The sequence below is a fragment of the Helianthus annuus genome, chromosome 2, assembly GCF_002127325.2.
Source record: "Helianthus annuus cultivar XRQ/B chromosome 2, HanXRQr2.0-SUNRISE, whole genome shotgun sequence".
Lineage (NCBI taxonomy): Eukaryota > Viridiplantae > Streptophyta > Magnoliopsida > Asterales > Asteraceae > Helianthus > Helianthus annuus.
In genome coordinates, this window is record NC_035434.2 from 29,829,294 (window position 1) to 29,837,050 (window position 7,757).

Consider the following 7,757-nt stretch of genomic DNA (forward strand, 5'->3'; position numbering starts at 1 on the left):
AAGAAGACGAGATGAAACAAAAATATCCACATCTCTTTGCTTAAATTTCGTGGACGAAATTTCTATAAGGTGGGGAGAGTTGTAACATCCTGTTTTGTGAACCAATAAAATTATATTTAAAATTTATAATTTATATATTGTTGAACGACTAAGTAACGAGTAAAATGGTTAGTTGAAATATTTAGTTGAAATATGAGACATCTGCACAAGCCCTGGCTATTATAAGAGACCGTTTAATATTAATAATTAAATATATTATTTTATTTACCTTACTCCGTTTTTAATGAAACTTAGGTTAAAACGTAGATAAAAATATGCTCGTTCTAATGACATATTCGTCGTTTTATAAAACGTCATATTTTAAAAGTTATACAAGAAAAACGAGTGAAGCAACTGAATTAATATAACTAAGCTAGCTAGCTAGCACGTCAAGCTAGCTAGCAAGCACGTCAATGTCCCACATCGCCCAGAAAGGAATTGAGGTGCCTGCTTGCTTCACATATATATATAGGAGTTAAATGGTAGGATTTTAGATACACCAAAATTTTAACGGGAACGCTCTAGTATTGAGAATCCCGCGTATACGATACCCCGTTGGGTGTTGTTAGTAGTCGTTTTTGGAGCACGAGTAGGAGCAGGAGTAGGGAAACTCTACATCAACGTGCCGTAGATAGTCTTGAGGTATACTCTCGTTTAAGTTTATGTTTAGTTATTTATTATTTATTTTTAGTAGTTAATATTAGTTTTATTATTAGTAATAATATATTAGTGGTAGTAGTGTTAGTATTATTTTTAGGTACTAGGGTTATTGTCAGGGGCAGGTATTGGGTAGCCTAGCCTTAGTTAGGCATGGACTGATCAACCATGCTTAAACAAGGTAGGGTTAACCAATATCCAACCATGATAATGACTAGTTAGGTGTACCATTATCTAACTTAGGATTATGTAACTTGTGTCAGGACCTTGAGATAGTACCTGATCATACTAGCAATTGTATCAACGGTTAGCTACTAGCAAGAGGTGAGTTTTATGAATGCTTTTCAAATGTGAACATGCTTGTCCTAAACTGTAATAATATGGCATGACTGTTGTACGCATGTATATAACCTGAGCATGACATACACATGATATTTGTGGTCCCTTATACGTGCCGCTACGGCGGGATTTGTCGGTACTACACCTGTGGTGTAGTGGGCATTAACTGTATGGTTATGTATGTTACGTGGTAACGTTGGGTTATGATAACATGGGCGGGTACAAGTCATGATTAAATAATGTGAGTTGTAAATTGTGTATATTCATAAACTCACCAGTGTAATATCTGACGTCTTTTAAGCATGTGTCACAGGAAATGATGGTTAGTCTTGGGCGGGTTGTTTATCTCGGATAGGCGTGACTAGTGAAATAAAGCATCACAGGAAATGATGGTCTTCTAGGTGTACCATTACCTAACCTAGGATTATGTAATTGTGTCAGGACCTTGAGACATAACCCAGTATTACTAGCGGCTATTAAGCAATAGCTAATCAGGTGAGTCATCATACTTGTCTTTTAAACTGTGATAGTATACTCGTCCATAACTGGTAACAATGAGAATGATGCAGTATGCATGTGTCAGTAGGGGTATATGGGATCCTATTATGCTTAATGAGGTGTGTCACTCTGGGAAGGGTAATAAGGTGTTGTACCCACAGGCACTTCGTGCTTATAAGGTCCAGCGGCACACACTCATACCTATGTGACGGCCGTAGGGGGACACAGCTGGAGGACCAGTATGTCTCTTGTACGGTGGTTTGTGACAAGTCAAATGTGACCTATAAGGTTCAATGAGGCCCAACCTGACAATAATGTGGTCACATGCCTATATTGTGTATGCATATAATGTAAACTGTGGTCTGTCTTTATAAAAATTGTATAGTATGAGCTCACCAGTATATCTGACGTCGTTTTGAGTATACTTATCTCAGGTGAGTCATGAGGAAAGCTGGTATACTATTAACTTTCGTACGGGATGTAACTCCTATGCCACATAATGGCTGTAGACCCCCGAAAAAAAGACGTGTGTAGAAATCAAAATTGAAGATATTTCAATAGCAAGAGAAACAAGAGAACAAGAGAAACAAGAGAAATAAATGATTCAATGATCAGATCAAATAATATTATTATGGTTCGAGAGAAAATAACAGTATCTACTCGGATACCATAGTGAGATGCATCACAGTAGACGGCAAAATCTTTTATTCCCTCAGGAAGTGACAGTATTGGGGTGCTACATAACTTATGCTTTAACGTGTTAAAGGCTTCTTCTTTTTAGGTCCTCAATTAAAATTATAGGCTTTCTGGGTTAGTGTGGTTAATGGTGTTGAAATCTTTGAGAAGTCTTGAATAAACCTTCTATAGTATCCTACTAACCTGAGAAATCACTACAACTAAACACACACGAATCACGAGGTGCTGCCGCAATCAGGGTAATAACTCGATCGCTATTACGATTCAACGTCCGATCGATTATAACTATCCAACGATTGTCCAAGTGCTGCTCAAATTGAGCTTGTACTTTGATTATTCGTCGTGATTTCAACTTGAATATTTGAGTGCTGTTCGAATTCGGACTATGCTCTGTTATTCGTTGTGAATCCGATTGAATTATTAAGTATCACACTTGTTAATTGTTGTGAGGGTTTAATCTCGTGAATTGACGTAACTGCTGAATTAGTTACTAACCCGTTTGTGTGTGTGCATTTTATTTAAATTAGGTTAATCACAGGTAAATCAGTAAGGCTTAAACTCTGCTCGTAAAATCTGCAATGTGAGTCATTCTCTTTTCTCACAGTTTGTGAGTCATTCTCTTTTCTCACAGTTTGTGAGTCATTCTCTTTTCTCACAGTTTGTGAGTCATTCTCTTTTCTCACAGTTTGTGAGTCATTCTCTTTTCTCACAGTTTGTGAGTCATTCTCTTTTTATTAACTTTTTTACAAAACTCCAAATTATTTTCAAAGTTATACTTACAGGGATTAAGTCTTTGTAATCACCAAATTACAGCCGGTATGTGGGGTTTTGTATACATTACTTGATAATCTTCAACATTGGGGCAACCAATGGGTGATATGACCATAATCACAGACACCACTGGACAGGTGGGCCAGTGGGTCGAGTGGTAAAGTACCGTGGGTAGTTGGTTTGATAGTTGAAAAAGCACGAGGAAAATTATACAACTCATGACCTAGAATTTGGAGCTATAATTTTTGCCCTTAAAATTTGGAGACATTATCTGTACGGAAGTAAGTTTACTATCTATACAGATCATAAAAGTTTACGATATATATTTGGGCAAAAAGAGCTAAACATGAGGCAAAGAAGGTGGATGGAAATCCTATGCGATTACGACTGTGATATTCAATATCACGAAGGGAAAGCGAACGTAGTAGCAGATGCCTTAAGTCGTAAGTATCATGAAAAGCAAAAACGAGTCCGTGCTCTTAGGTTAAATCTACAATTAGATTTAATGGAACAATTAAAGAAAGTTCAAGAAACGGCAATCAAGGACGATGCCGAAGGAATGAAAGGTTACCTAAAGGAACTGGAACAAGGGAAGGATGGAATTTGGAGATTCCACAAGAAACGAATTTGGGTACCTAAGCAGGGAGAATTAAGAAATAAAATTCTAGAAGAAGCACATAAATATAGGTATACTGTACATCCAGGAAACAATAAGATGTACCAAGATTTAAGAAATAATTTCTGGTGGATAGGAATGAAAAAGGACATAGCTGAATATGTAACCAAGTGTCTTACTTGTTCGTAAGTTAAGGCCGAACACCAGAAACCTTCAGGATTACTACAACAGTTAGAAATGCCTATATGGAAATGGGAACTCATAACAATGGACTTTGTTACTAAGTTACCCAAAACCAGATAAATAGCAGACATTGGCACTTGCAGTTTGCTGTTTAAACGACGCTCAAACTTCAAATTGACGTCGAAGTTATAGTAGAATCAGTCCAAAAAAAAAACACACACAATCACTAAGTGCTGCTACGATTCAGGGTATTAATTCGATCGCTATTACGATTCAACGTCCGATCGATTGAAACTATCCAACGTATGATTAAGTGCTGCTCAAATTGAGTTTATACTTTGTTATTCGTCGTGATTTCGACTTGAATATTTGAGTATTATCCAATTTCGGACTATGCTCTATTATTCGTTGTGAATCCACTGAATTGTTAAGTATTGCACTTTGTTAATCGTTGTGAGGGTGTAATCTCGTGAATTGTCGTAAATGCTGTACTGTCCCAAACCCTAGATCATACCTTTACAGTAGAAATGGCTGATGGAAGTCAAAGAGAGATAGTTGACATAGTTAAGAATTGTAAAATAAGCTAAAACAACCATGTTATCCCTATAGACCTAATGCCTATAGAACTTGTAGAATTCGACATAGTCATAGGAATAGACTGGTTGACACCGTATCATGCGAAAATTATATGTGACAAAAGGATCGTCCGACTCCGATTACCCAACGGCAAACAACTAACTGTATCGGGAGACTGCACTGACAAGATTAAGAACCTCATCATGATAGCACAAGCACATAAATGCCTAAGGAAAGGGTATGTTGCGTTTTTAGCATATGTCGTAAACACTACAGAAAAGCAGAAGGTCGAGGACGTGCCAGTAGTACGAAAATACCCCGAAGTGTTTCCCGACGAACTCCCGGGACTACCATCGGATAGACAGGTTGAGTTTCGCATTGACCTAGTTCCCGGTACATCACCGATTGCTAAGTCGCCGTACAGACTAGCCCCGACAGAAATGCAAGAACTCAAGAAGCAACTACAAGAGTTGCTTGACAAGGGGTTTATCCAACCTAGTTCGTCACCATGGGGAGCACCCATCTTGTTTGTCAAGAAGAAAGATGGGACGATGCGCCTGTGCATCGATTATAGAGACTTGAATAAAGCCACTATAAAGAATAAATACCCTTTGCCCAGGATCGACGACTTGTTTGATCAATTACAAGGGGCAAGCTATTTCTCTAAAATAGACTTGAGGTCTGGATACCACCAAGTGAAAGTTACACCAGAAGACATACCTAAGACTGTCTTCAGGACTAGGTATGGTCATTATGTATTTTTGGTAATGCCATTTGGATTAACCAACTCACCTGCAGTGTTCATGGACCACATGAACAGGGTTTGTAAACCTCACCTCGATAAGTTTGTGATCGTTTTTATTGACGATATCCTTATCTACTCTAAGAATGAGGCAGAACATGAACAACACCTGAGAGCAGTCCTTGAATTGCTCAAGAAAGAAAAACTCTATGCAAAGTTCTCTAAGTGTGAATTTTGGATACGTGAGGTGCAATTCCTAGGCCACGTGATAAATGAATGTGGAATACAAGTTGACCCTGCAAAGATCGAGGCCATTAAGAAATGGGAAGTACCGAAGAATCCCACTGAAATCAGAAGATTTCTGGGGTTAGCAGGATACTATAGAAGGTTTATTCAAGACTTCTCAAAGATTGCAACACCATTAACCACACTAACCCAGAAAGCCTCTAAGTTTAATTGGGGACCTAAACAAGAAGAGGCCTTTAACACGTTAAAGCATAAGTTATGTAGCGCCCCAATACTGTCACTTCCTGAGGGAATAAAAGATTTTGCCGTCTACTGTGATGCATCTCACTATGGTATGGGATGTGTACTCATGCAAAGAGGCAAAGTGATTGCCTACGCCTCTAGACAGTTGAAGATTCATGAACGGAACTACACAACCCATGATTTGGAACTTGGTGCCATAGTGTTCGCATTGAAAATTTGGAGGCACTATCTTTACGGTACAAAGTGCACTATCTATAGTGACCATAAAAGTTTAAAACACATATTTGAGCAGAAGGAGCTCAATATGCGTCAGAGACGATGGATGGAGTTATTAAGTGATTACGACTGTGAGATCCAATACCATCCAGGTAAGGCAAACATAGTAGCAGATGCTCTAAGTAGAAAAGAGAAACCTCAACCAATAAGAATTCGTGTAACCAGAATAGAGGTTAAAACTAGTCTCTTAGATCAAGTTAAGGATATACAACAAGAAGCCTTAAAAGAGAATCATATTGTAAAAGAAAGAATGATTGGGAGACTGAAGCTATTGACAATGGGAAATGATAATATCCTTAGGTTCAACAATAGGATATGGGTTCCTAATTTTGGAGGACTGCAGGATACAATCTTAGAGGAAGCTCATAAGTCTAAGTATTCCATTCACCCTGGCAGTGACAAGATGTATAAGGATTTAAGGAGAGATTATTGGTGGCCAGGAATGAAGCGATCTATTGCCCATTATGTGGAAAAGTGCCTTACATGCCTTAAGGTGAAGGCAGAACATCAAAAACCCTCTGGATACTTGCAACAACCAGAGATCCCAGAATGGAAATGGGAGAAATCACCATGGATTTTATCACGAAGCTCCCAAGGTCAAGTCACGGCTATGATACTATTTGGGTAATAGTGGACAGACTGACCAAATCTGCACACTTCGTGCCAATTCGTGAGGACTATAAGATGAACAAGCTAGCTCAAATTTACATCAAAGAAATAGTCTCACGACATGGGGTGCCTGTATCGATCATATCAGACAGAGATAGTCGTTTCACATCTAAATTCTGGCAAAGTTTCCAACAAGAGTTGGGAACCAAGCTTAATCTAAGCACTGCATATTATCCTCAGACCGATGGGCAGAGTGAACAGATGTCCCCCTACGGCCATCACATAGGTATGAGTGTGTGTCGCTGGACCTTATAAGCACGAAGTGCCCGTGGGTACAACACCTTATTACCCTTCCCAGAGTGACACACCTCATTAAGCATGATAGGATCCCATATACCCCTACTGACACATGCATACTGCAACATTCTCATTATTACCAGTTATGGACGAGTATACTATCACAGTTTAAAAGACAAGTATGATGACTCACCTGATTAGCAATTGTTTAACTGCCGCTAGTACGACTGGGTTATGTCTCAAGGTCCTGACACAATTACATAATCCTAGGTTAGGTAATGGTACACCTAACTAGTCATTATCATGGTTGGATATTGGTTAACCCTACCTTGTTTAAGCATGGGTGATCAGTCCATGCCTAACTAAGGCTAGGCTACCCAATACCCGCCTCTGACAATAACCCTAGTACCTAAAAAGTTATGCTTAATGAGGTGTGTCACTCTGGGAGTACAAGCTCAATTTGAGCAGCACTCGGACAATCGTTGGATAGTTATAATCGATCGGACGTTGAATCGTAATAGCGATCGAGTTATTACCCTGATTACGCAGCACCTCGTGATTCGTGTGTGTTTAATTGTAGTATTACGGCCTTAACTCGACGTACAGACAGCAACTTTACGTCGTTTTCACAAAAGATTTCAAGTGAGTAGTACGATTTGGTAAGAAAGGAAAACTGAGTCCAAGATATGTCGGACCATTCCCAGTGATCCAACGAATAGGACCAGTAGCTTATCGTTTACAACTACCAGAAGAATTAGCTGGAGTACATGATGTGTTTCATGTATCCAATCTTAAGAAATGTCTATCAGACGAATCCCTGGTAGTACCTCTTCAAGATATAGAGGTAAATGAAAAGCTGAAATTCGTAGAGAAACCCCTACAAATAGAAGATCGGAAGATTAAGTTTCTCAAACACAAACGACGAGTGCTAGTGAAAGTCAAATGGGAATCCAGAAGAGGACCAGAGTA

At 38.9% G+C, this 7,757-nt stretch overlaps 1 long non-coding RNA gene across 1 annotated transcript; it reads left to right on the forward strand.

Annotated features, from left to right (window-relative positions):
• Positions 1-641: 641 nt before the first annotated feature.
• Positions 642-1,406, forward strand: LOC110938416. Its single transcript, XR_002591375.1, has 3 exons — positions 642-681; positions 960-1,020; positions 1,349-1,406. It is a non-coding gene; the product is annotated as an uncharacterized LOC110938416 (long non-coding RNA).
• The last annotated feature ends 6,351 nt before the right edge of the window (positions 1,407-7,757 follow it).